We start from the raw sequence: 12,211 nt of genomic DNA, 5'->3' as shown, positions 1-12,211 counted from the left end.
CCTTCCTCACAAGCAGAACACAAAGCTATTTTTTTTATTAAAGACAAACACATGCCTTCCTCTGGATCAACATGAATGGTGGGGGTAACAGGCTGAACTGGATGGACAGGTGTCTTTTTTCCGGCCTTACATACTATGTTACATGCAGAATACAGAATCAATACATTACCACAGCAATACAACAAGATTAAAGAATACATGACAACGTACCAAATGCCAAAATATCGCACCACAAACTGTGCAAATAAACCTGTTTTGATCAAATCCATTGTTTTTCCCTTTATAAGCTATAAAGGCAAGGGGAAAGGATTCCCAACCGGGGAACCCAGGATGAGCAAGGAATAAAAACAAAACACACAATAGAACCACACAGCGCAACTGACAAGATAGAAAAGACAGGACTTTACTAAGTAGGGGCTTCTACATATCAAAGCAAAGGGGAGATAGTAAGGGGCCATCTCTGATGTGCTCACAGGGCAATTTACGCAACAACCTCAAATTTTATCAAATTTGTCAGGGCAGCCATAGGCCAGATATGTAAATTAATGAAGGGGTGCTATGCCTTTTAGGATGCTTCCAATTGAGAAAAAAAAATACTTTTTCTGCATATAAAAAGAAAGGTTTGTAGTGGGTGCAGATTGTCACATTCCCTGAGATATCACCCAAAAAGCAAAGCTTGGGGTGCATGATTCGTGGAATCCCTAAATGACACTACATAAATGCAAGAACATCTTGTCGGAAGTCCTATAAGATGTTACAATCCCAGAACCTGTGCATAGCTGTGCCTATATTATCTAAGCATAGTGGGCAATTCCTGAGGGGGATAAACCCAGAAATTCAATGATTAGACCATTTTAAAAAACCTGCTCTGGTGGGCACGACAGGGTGGTAGGAAACCCGCCACTCAAGGGGTTAAGCATCCAGGGTTAAAAAGTGGCAGATGCAATGGCCTTTGTCAAGCTGGCACGTTGTGATCTGCCACTTTTTAACCCCGGATGCTTAAATAAAAATGAGCAACTTTTATCTTTATAGGATGCTGTGAAGAATCTGTTTATGGTGCTGCTTCCTACTTTCTATACAGAGGAGGGACAGAGTCAACCAGGATATCTCCACCTTCCTCAGAGTCCAGTTCGGAGATATCCAGCATTCATTTTTCTCCCTTAAAAGGGGAAAAATTGCAAGTCAAATGACTGTAGAAAGTGGCTTCACAAGGTTACATATTTGGGCCAAAACTTCCAAAAGGGTCAAGGAAGGAGAGATGGTCAGGCTTTCAAATTGGTTTCTAATAGCAAAGCTAGCAATACCTGAAGTAGGAGTTACCTGGTATATTAAAACTTAACTGCAGCTGCTGAAATGGGCAGAAAGTGTCCTCACTAACTATATCAGAAAGGATGGTTATGCAAGGATAATGCAATCAAAAAGCAGATTCAGTGAAGCACTGCAGACGGGGTAAATGCAAGTTACCAGACGTGAGTATTCGGAGACCATTTAGCCTCCTCAGAAGTTAATAGAAGGCCCATATGCTAAACTTTAAGTGTCGCCAGCATAGGGACAGGCAGAGGGAGCACACAAATATGTAACTAGTGCAATGGCAGGCTGGAGCTTATTTAATATCACAGAGGAGTTCAGAGGGGAAAAGTTCTACATTTAATACATCAGTAAAAAGGCCCAAAACAGCATCATGTCACTCCACATTCACAAGACAATTACTTTTTAATATACAACAATTGCGGAGGTTGAGGATAAGTGGAACTCTAGACTGAAGATCCTAAAAAATTAGGATCAAACCCTGGAAGCTCTAGATGCAGGATGCTTCCAGCTGCTGTGAAGTTATCTATAGTTCAGAGATGCAGCAATGGACTGATTGTCTCTGGCAGAAGGCTTGTTGTTGGTGTTCCTACACTTGGTACAGAGGGGACAGCAAGGGAGTCCATGGAATGCACCTGCGTCTGCAGGATCAGCAAGATGCTTCAGGCTGTTATGCGATGAAAATACACCATTGGCTCCTTTCAGTTGTGTTGGGTATTTGGTGGGTTTAGAGGCTGTGGGCAGAGAAATGGTCCCTGCTCACCTACCTGAGGTAGGCCGGAAGGTCAAGATAGTGCCAAATGCACTCCATGTCCCTACATCGGGGAGCGCTGCCATGGAAGGAGGGCCCTCGGCTTGGTAGATGGTGGTCTGTTGCTTGGCAGATATGCCACCTCACATTCGCCAGGTCCCAATGGTGAGGATTGGAGTCAAGCAGGAAGACACTATGTTGCAGTCTCAGGAGAGACGATGGAGGCTATCAGTATCTCACCCACCAGAGCCCTCTGTATACCAGGATCTTTGAGGTACCTGAAGTCACTGCAGGCTGTGGGGAAACAGAGGGTCTGGAGCCGCTTTCTCCTCAGAGTAGCACCTGCTAGCAGTGTGGCCGATCACAGAGACCTGCAGCCAGACTATTGAGGTCTGATGACTAGAGACAGCACTGCGGAGCAAGTTCTGTAGAGGTTCTCTACTTACCTGGAGTGATGTTGACAATCCTAAAATTTGCCCCTACAGTATTTCTTGGCTTCTATGAGGGGGTGAGGCACAGGTGAAGCCAATCTCGCAGCCACTGATGCTACAGCGTAAAGTCTGGCAGCACATGCATTGTAAGCTGTGAAAGGAATAAGGGGTCCGCAGTCAAAAAACCTAGGGGGGGGGGGGGGGGGTGATGTCCACAAGCTTCTTGGGGTAAGTAGGCAGTAGATCCAGTTGGCGGCAAGACTTTTGGACCTTAAATGAAAGAAGAGATTTGCTTCTATTTTTGCATTTACCCAAGAAAGCTATTTCCATTGGCTCCTCTGAAGTGAACAGGGGTTCGGTATACAGAGACCTGGCTGTGAGGAGAGTGACTGAGCATGAGTGTCCATCAGTACTCAGCTCATTATAATGAAATACACAATACCATAATCAGTTGGCCTTGTACTATGTAAGTAAATGTCATAACTCTTCACTGAAACGCTTAAAAGCCAAATAGTTGTCCAATGTAGAAGGACCTTGTGTCAAGAATGTAGGCTTTATGAGGCTCAGTGACTGGCCCTGTTTTCCTGACAGTAACAACGTGTTAAGTGAGCACTGATTATGATGACTTTGTTATGGAAGTAGTTACAGTGGTGGGCAATGTTATGTGGGATTGACTGTAGCTGCATGTGCAAGTTTTTTTTCCTGATTGTGCATATTAGGACTTATGCCCATGGGCATATGCATAAAATGCTGCCCATTTTTCAAACATACACTCTGCTGGCAGAGCCCACCTGTGGCTGTGTATGGCACTGCGCATGCATGCGTATCACATTTCGTATCAATTCTCTGCTCCATTTCAGAGCAGGGATGCGTATGAAAAGGCTGCTCATTGCAATGTATTGCGGATGGACAGCGTTCCATACGCAGCCCATACAAATGTATAGGGCTCATGCTTCGTACGTACATGGAGAAATAGAGCATGCTGAAATGTATTTCTCTTACGTATCAATACGCAGTGTACACACGCCGCTGTGCATCGAACAATGAAAGTCTATTGACTTTCATTGACTCCATTCACCATGTATCACATTTCATATCTACAAGATTACTTGGTTTCTCTTACTACGAACAATCACATATCTGTGATGCGCGGTGAAAATACGGTCATGGACATGAGCCCTTTGTCTGTAGCACCCTTGAAAAATCATGCTAATACGTTTAATGACTTTTTTCTACCCCTCTTACTATTTAAAGTATATATATTTACTGCATACATCTTATGCAACAAGCATAATGTTACATGTGTCCTCTTATCTGACTCACTTGTACTTTATTTGTTTCCGCTTTTCGTTTTAACCAGTATGTATCAATAGACTGGATACAAATAATTCTTGCCTCATCCGTTCCCTGCTGACCTTTGTAACACCTCCCGTGTTAGAGTACCGTGTCACTATGAACCATGGACTTCCACAAAGTATGTCTGCGTGTCAGGTGGGCAGAGGTTGCCTGCACTTTCCACAGACATGTCTCTATGTTGGTAAATACTGACAGACCCTTCCCTCCCTTATCCAGCGGCGTAATGAAAAGACAAGCTTTATGATAGCCAAAACATCTCTTCTGCTACTGAAAAACGTTAGATGTGTTTGATCAAAATTTTTTCAAATTCTATATACACACTTGGAGTAGGAGGCCTAGAATTACAGAGGTCCAGGCTTCATTATTAAAAGTGCATATATGTCAAATGCCCACCTTCCCCATGTAAGATGGATGGCATATCAGAAATATTGTTAGAAGGAATAACACTAATTCATTGCCAATAAAAGGAAAGATATCTAAAGCTATTTTAAACTTTGGAGATTACTTTATAATTTCTTAAAAAACTAAAAAAACTACAAGCATAAATAGTTCCTAAATTAGCAGAAATCAACCTGTGTTGACCGAACGTCTCACAAAAGCTACATTGTAGCAGTAAGTGAGATACTAAAATGTTTATTAGATATCCATTAAAATAAAATAAATATAATAATCAGCCTGCATGTGCCAGAAAAATACAGTGGAAACATCCCTCCTGTATTCACAAACACGGATGATCACCATAAACAGTCACTATTCCTGCAGCCGGCATGGTCGTGCAGGTGAGGTGGAGCATAGTCAGATTGTATGAATCCCTTGCACCTAAATCTGCCCTAAGTCTGGAAAGCTACTACAACCCTACCTGCTAACATAGGGTACTGGCTGTGGCAAGGATGCCCCTGTCTAGAACCTGTCCCTTTAAATAGCTAAACACACACTGTTGAGGCCCTAATTCCTGTACCTACACGTTTCATCCACCAGGATATGGAATAATCAGGGAACACCATCAGTCACCATAAGGTGTAAAAAGAAACAATGCACAAGTATAAAATACACATAAAAAGTAGCCACTAAAGTACAATAAAAGCCACTCGTGACCTAACCAAACATACCCAAAAGTGTTGGGAGTGTTAAACAAACAAAGGATTACCAGTGAAATATTAGCCATTGACCCCAAACTACCTACATCCCGTGATGCATCCACACAACAAGGAATGACTGATGGTGTCCCAATGGTTTCACATACGGGAATATGTGCAGGAATTAGGGCCACATCAGGGTGTTTTTAGCCATTTATAGGGACAGGCTCTGGAAAGTCATCATATGGTAAGAAGTAGAGTTTCGGTAGATTTCCAGAAATACATGCAAAGTGTAATAAGGGAAATTTTAGGTACCAGGAATTCTTACAATTCGTTTCTGCTCCCCCTCATCGGGAAGCATACGACCACTCCAGTCGCAGGAATAGTGACCATTTGTGGTGATGATCCGCGTTTATCCCTGTGAATCAGGTAAGCGCCATCCATGTGGGATTCCAGGAGGGATGTGTTTACGGCATTTGTTTTTCTGACACATGCATGCTGGTTTGTATTTGTTTTCTTTGATTTTAATGGATAACTAAGGAACGTTATATTTTAGAATCTCAACTCTTGATACAATCTTCAAATGAGGGGATGAAATCCACATTATAATCCCCAGGAAACGTGGATATTGATGTGAACTTTGACGTAAATGCACAAAAATCATCTGCAGTGGATTTTTGCTGAAGAAAATCTGCTATGTGTGAACATAAACTAATGCTACATCTACATGGGATGACTGTCTTCTAAAGGACTGCATGAGCGGGTGACGCCATCACTAGTTGTTAACGCTCGGGCATTGTGTTTAGACAGGCAGGTCATCACTGACTTCTTGATCAGCACTTCACAGTAATAGCCTGCGATACTCAAAAAAGCTCTTACCTACCTCTTGGTTACTGGTCTAGACCAACGCTGTATGGCCACTATCTTATTGATTTGGGGTTTGATTACGCCTCTGCCAATCATGTAGCCAAGGTTCTTGCCTTCCTCCAACTGCACATTTCTCAGGGTTTATAGTCAGGCCCACATCAATGATGGCGTCTAAGACAGCTTGTACCTTACGAAGGTGACTCTCCCAGTCTGTACTAAAAAAAGTGGATTATACCCACCTGATAATCAGGTTTCCAGTAGTCTCCACGACAGCACCAATGAGATTGCCTCCTCCTGGTAGGACAGGAACATACTGAGAGGTTAAAAGCTCCCCCCCTTCCCCACTTTCCTCAGTGGATTCTAACGAATTGCCGGGGCAGGAGCTAAACTTAAATTTTTTCCCCTAACCGGGGTTTTTTTATTTTTAAATTTATTATTTTACTTTTATAGGGCGGGAAAGGTACGGGTGCTGTCGTGGAGACTACTGGAAACCTGATTATCAGGTGGGTATAATCCACTTTTTCCCCCAGTCGTCTCCACGACAGCACCAATGAGACGTACCAACTAAAGTTTATTAGGGTGGGATTGCTGCCGAGAGGACTTTGCGGCCGAAGGCCATGTCCTCGTGCTGCTGCACTTTTACCCTATAGTGTTTAGTGAACGTGTGGGGTTTTTTCCAGACTGCGGCCTTGCAAATTTGCTCGACCGAGGCTGAACTGTGTTCGGCCCATGAGGACGCTACTGCCCTTGTGGAATGGGCTTTAAGAGCTAACGGGATCTCCTTCCCGAGGGCCTTATAGGATTCTATGATGGCCAGGCGGATCCACCTGGCTATGGACCTTTTCGCTGCTTTGCTACCCTTATTTGGGCCACTGAACTGGACGAACAGGTTGTCGTCCCGCCTCCAGTGGCTCGTTGTATCTATGTAGGTTAGGACTGCTCTCCTAACGTCCAGGCAGCTTAGGGTTCTTTCCTCCTCGTTTTTTGGGTTGCTGAAGAATGAGGGGATTATTATATGCTGGGACCTATGAAAATCTGACACTACTTTCGGCATAAAGGCCGGGTCTGTTTTAAATATTAGTTTGGTGTCTGCAATTTTCATAAGCGGGTGGTGGATGGACAAGGCCTGTAGTTCGCTAACCCGTCTTGCGGATGTAATGGCTACTAGGAAGATGGTCTTGATTGTAAGCATTCTTATAGGTAGCGCCTCGATCGGTTCGAATGGTACCGCTGTCATGGCCCCTAGAACCCAATTAAGGTTCCAGTCTGGGAACAGGTTTATGGGCCTAGGGCGTAATCTAGCTGCTGCTGTTAGGAACCTGTGGACCCATCTATCGTCTGCGAATTTTGTGTCGCAGATAGCGCTAAGGGCTGAAACTTGGACTTTTAGGGTGCTCGGGGAGAGGCCCATCTCTAAGCCCTCCTGCAGGAATTCTAAGATTAGCGGAGTGTCGGGGATAGAATCCCCGCGATCCCTTCCCTGTCTCCATGAGGAAAACTTTCTCCAGACCTTCTGGTAGATCAGGTGGGTCGTCTTTTTCCTACTGGACATTAGGGTTTCTACTACTTTCTCTGAGAATCCTTTCTTTCTTAGCGAGGATTCCTCAAGAGCCATGCCGTTAAATGGAGTTTGTCTAGGCTGGGGTAGTTCAGTGGCCCCTGCGATAGAAGATCCGTCCAGGTAGGGAAGGTGACTGGGTCCTGGACGCTCAGTGTTGTCAGAAGACCGAACCAGCTTCTTTTCGGCCAGAAGGGGGTCACTAGGATTAGCGTGCATCCCTGGGTTCTGAAGTGCTGTAAAACCCTGGGGATTAGTGGTATGGGAGGAAAGGCGTAGGCCAGTCCTTGTCCCCAGTCCTGGCCTAGGGCGTCTACCGCTATCGGACGATCTCCTGGCCGGAGGGAGAAAAAGTTGCCTACTTTTGTGTTCTCCCTGGTTGCGAAGAGGTCCAACTGTGGGGTCCCCCACCGGTTGGTTAAGATTCTGAATGCCTCTGGGGAGAGGGACCACTCTCCTGGGTCTATCTGCTTCCTGCTGAGGAAGTCTGCTTTTTCGTTTAGTGTCCCCTTTAAGTGGGTTGCCGTGATCGAGAGGATCCGGCCCTCCGCCCAGTGAAAGATTTTCTGTGCGATGCTTTGCAGTGGGGGAGATCTTGTGCCCCCTTGGTGTCGTATGTGAGCGACCGCGGTGACATTGTCTGACAGTATTTTTATGTGTTGGTTCTGTAGCGAGTTGCCCAACTGCTGTAGAACCTGCCAAACTGCCTGTAGTTCTCTGAAATTTGAGGACTGTTCTTTTATCCTCTGAGGCCAGGGACCCTGAAAGAATTGGTTCCCCACATGCGCTCCCCATCCACAGGCGCTTGCGTCTGTTGTGATGTGGATGGCTGGGTTTTGTAGCCAGTGAACCCCTCTCCGCAGGTTCTCTGGGGATGTCCACCAACGCAGGGATGTTTTTGCCCTGTTTGGGATGTACATCCTTGCCCCTAACGAGGACTGCCTTTTGTCCCACGAGGATAGGACTACGGCCTGCAGGGCTCTGGTGTGGGCCTGGGCCCATGCTACTCCTGGGATGCATGATGTCAAGCTCCCCAGGAGAGACATTGCCTCCCGAATTGTGCAGAATCGTCTTCGTAGGAAGGTTTTGACTATTCTGCGGATTTTTTGTATTCTCTCCTCGGGAAGGTAGGAGCATTGCGATTCTGAGTCGAGAGTTATTCCCAGAAACGTCTTCTGCTTGCCGGGATCTAGGCTGGATTTTTCCCAGTTTATAATCCATCCCAGTGATTGGAGAAGTTGTAGCACTGTCTCCAGGTGTTTGGTTAGGAGTTTTTTGGACTCTGCTATTAATAGAATATCGTCCAGGTACGGTACTACTAGGATCGATTTTTCTCTCAAGTGGGCGGCTACCTCCGCCATAATCTTGGTAAAGATTCTGGGAGCTGAGGATATCCCGAAGGGCAGGCATCTGAACTGGTGGTGCTCTATTCTTCTGCCCATGTCCACTGCGAACCGCAGGTATTTCTGTGAATCTTTGTGGATCGGGATGTGAAAATAAGCGTCCTTTAGATCGATGGACGCCATGTAGGCTCCTCTGGGGATCAACTTTATTGTCGAGGAGATGGTTTCCATTTTGAATCTCCTGTATCGGACGCAGGTGTTCAGGTCTTTCAGGTTTATTATCGTCCGGTGTTTCCCGCCGGGTTTTTTTTACTAAAAAGAGCCTGGAGTAATAGCCCTGGGTTTCCTCGTTTCGCGGTACGGGAGATATTGCGTTTAACCGTTGCAAGTCGTGCATGCTTTGCCCTAGTAAATGTAGCTGTTTTTTTGGGGCTCGCGTGGTAATAAATTTCCTTCTGGGGATGGACACCAGCTCTATCTGGTATCCGTACTGTAGGATCTTTGGGATCCATGGGCCCCCGCAGATTGCGGCCCATTGATCCACAAAGCTCCCCAGCCTTGCCCCTACGGGGATGGCGTCAGGGTCTTTGCTTCGGCTCCCCCTGGTGGGGGTTGAAGAGGATATTCCTTCCTCTGCCCCCCTTGGGGTAACTCCAGCGGCCTGTCTTGCCCTTGCCTCGGTAGGCCTCGGGCTGCTGCATTGGGGCCCGGGGAAAGGTCTTCACTCTCTGTGGTTTTTCCTCAGGGAACCCTTTTTTCCTGTCGGCCGCCTTTTCTAGAATTTTATCTAGGTCCGGTCCGAATAGAAATTGGCCGTAGAATGGGAGGGCACACAATTTGTTTTTCGAGGCCAGGTCGCCTGACCATGATCTCAGCCATAACACCCTTCTGGCTGAGTTAGAGCGGGCTGTGGCTTTTGCTGAGAGTTTGACGGTCTCGGCCGCGGCGTCCGCTAGGAAGTTAGTGGCCATGCGCAAGATAGGAAGGGAGTTAAGGATCTGATCCCTCGGTGTTTTGTTGGTCAGGTGTAGTTCCAGCTGCTCTAACCATACCCCCAGGGTCCGCGCCACGCAAGTGGCTGCGATCCCTGGCCTAAGGATGTTTGCCGCTGCCTCCCATGATTTCTTTAGGAGTCCCTCTGCCTTGCGATCCATGGGGTCTTTTAGCTGTGCGGCATCCTCAAAGGGAAGAGTCGTCCTCTAGGCTACCTTGGCCACCGGGACGTCTACCTTAGGTATTTCGTCCCAGCTTGCGCAAGCTTCCTCCTCCAGGGGGTATCTCCTTTTTACGCCTCGAGCGGAGAAGGAACCTGCGTCTGGTTTACTCCACTCTCTCTGAATTATTTTAGAGATGTTTTTGTGGACCGGGAAGGTATGTTTACGCCTCTCCCCAAGTCCACTGAATATCTCATCCTGTCGGGTCCGCGGCTCTCTGGGCTGTTCTATTTTTAACGTAGCCCTGACTGATTTAATTAGTTCCGTCAACTCGTCTTGATGGAACAAATATTTCCTGTAGTCCTCCTCCTCTGAGGACTCTTCGGCCGCCTGTTCCTCTTGCTCTGATCCGATGGAATTCTCGGAATCAGAAGGCTCCTCGGGAACATACGCCTTTCTTTGGCGTTTCGCTGGCGGTGCCGGCAGTGACGTTAGAGCTGATCGCACCTCCTCCTTCACCAGCTTCCTAACGTCATCCAGGAATCCCCCCGATTCCTCTCTGACTAGCCTAGCCACGCATGCCTTGCATAGAGGCCTCTGATACGTGGCTGGCAGTCTCGTCCCGCATTCCACGCACTTTCGCAGTTTTGTTCTGGGGGGGATGTCTTTTTTATCCCCCTGACAAACAAAGCATTTTTGCGGGTAAACATGCAATTTTTCCATATACAACATCTGGATATTTGCATTGTATTTTTGCCGCACTGGCTACTTACGGCCGCTGAGGCCGAGGTTTCAGCTGTCTCTGGGGCTGGAGCACTCATCTTTATACCAGTGCTGCAGACACCCTGCGACCTGTAGTGCTGGTGTTCTGGCTTCTCTCAGGTTCCTATTTGAATTTTCGCGCTCCTGCGCTAAGCCCCGCCCCCTCCGCTCCTAATGCAGACGCGATGACGTCATCGCGCTGGACGCGAGATGCGGCGCCCCGCCCCCTGCCGTCAAAGGGCTTCCTGGAGCGCCGCGCTGTAATTTCTGCCGGAGGACGAGGGGGACTGAGGCTCCCGCTTTGAACCCCCCATGGGCCGCCGCGGGAGGAACCTGGCCCGGGGGTTACCACCCTGATGTGGCGTCCCGGGAGTCGTCTGGCTGCGAAGGGATGACAGGGTGAGCCACTGCCTTCCGATCCGCCTGTATACTTTCGCTGGTTTCTCCAACAGCTCCTCTCATAGATCCTGCCTCCTGGCAGGACAGGAAGACACTGAGGAAAGTGGGGAAGGGGGGGAGCTTTTAACCTCTCAGTATGTTCCTGTCCTACCAGGAGGAGGCAATCTCATTGGTGCTGTCGTGGAGACGACTGGGGGAAATAACCATGTCATCGAGATATGCAGCGGAATAGTCCCGATGTGGCCTAAAACCAGGTCCATCAACTTTTTGAAGGTAGCTGGTGCCCCATGTAGACCATACGAACAAACCCTCAGGGATGGAAAATGCTACTCTTTTAGTCAGTGGTATTTGCAAATACCCTTCTGTGAGATCAAGCGTGGTAATGTATCTGGCATTACCCAACCTCTCAAATCAGCTCATCTCCCCTTGGCATAGGGTAGGTAGCAAACTTTGAGATTTCGTTTAACTTCCTAAAGTCATTACAAAACATCCAAAAGCCATTAGGTTTGGGAATCAAAACCACTGGGATTGACAACCCACTTTTTCGATTCCTCAATCGCCTCTAACTCAAGCATTCGCTTAACTTCGGTAGAGATTCTTTCTTTGTGTGCTTCAGGAATCCTATATAGTTTAAGAGTCACTTTTTTTCCCAGGGAAAGTTATTATGTCATGCTTGAAGACGTGAGTACAACCAGGGAGGTGAGAAAATGACATTTGTTTTTTCTGTAGAAATTTTCTAGTCTCCTGTTGTTGCCACATCAAGGGTTTTTTTTCCTACTCTGACCCCCGGAAGGGATGGGCACTAGTTTTCCTTCCTCCATCTCAAGGCCCCCAGAGACTCCTTCCAGGGCTTAATTAAATTGATGTAATAAACCTGGTAGGGCTCCCTTTCTCTCGGCTGATGTACTTTATAATTTACCTTGCTGAGCTTTTCTATGATTTTGTAAGATCCTTGCCACTTGACGAGAAATTTACTTTCCACCGTGGGTATAAAGACGAGGACTCAATCCCCATGGTTGAAATTTCTAACTTTGGCAGACGGATTATAAACCTGCCCTGAGCCTCTTGTGCCCTCTGCAGGTGTTCCCTAACAATAGGCAATACCATAGCAATGCGATCTTGCATTTGGGCCACATGCTCGATAACACTTCTATATAGAGTGGATTCTGTTTCTGACGTTTCTTTGGCTATGTCCAGTAGTCTGCG

This window comes from Eleutherodactylus coqui, chromosome 5 (genome assembly GCF_035609145.1).
Source record: "Eleutherodactylus coqui strain aEleCoq1 chromosome 5, aEleCoq1.hap1, whole genome shotgun sequence".
Classification (NCBI taxonomy): Eukaryota; Metazoa; Chordata; class Amphibia; order Anura; family Eleutherodactylidae; genus Eleutherodactylus; species Eleutherodactylus coqui.
The sequence above is the reverse complement of the archived record's forward strand: the minus strand, read 5'-3'. Positions refer to the sequence as shown.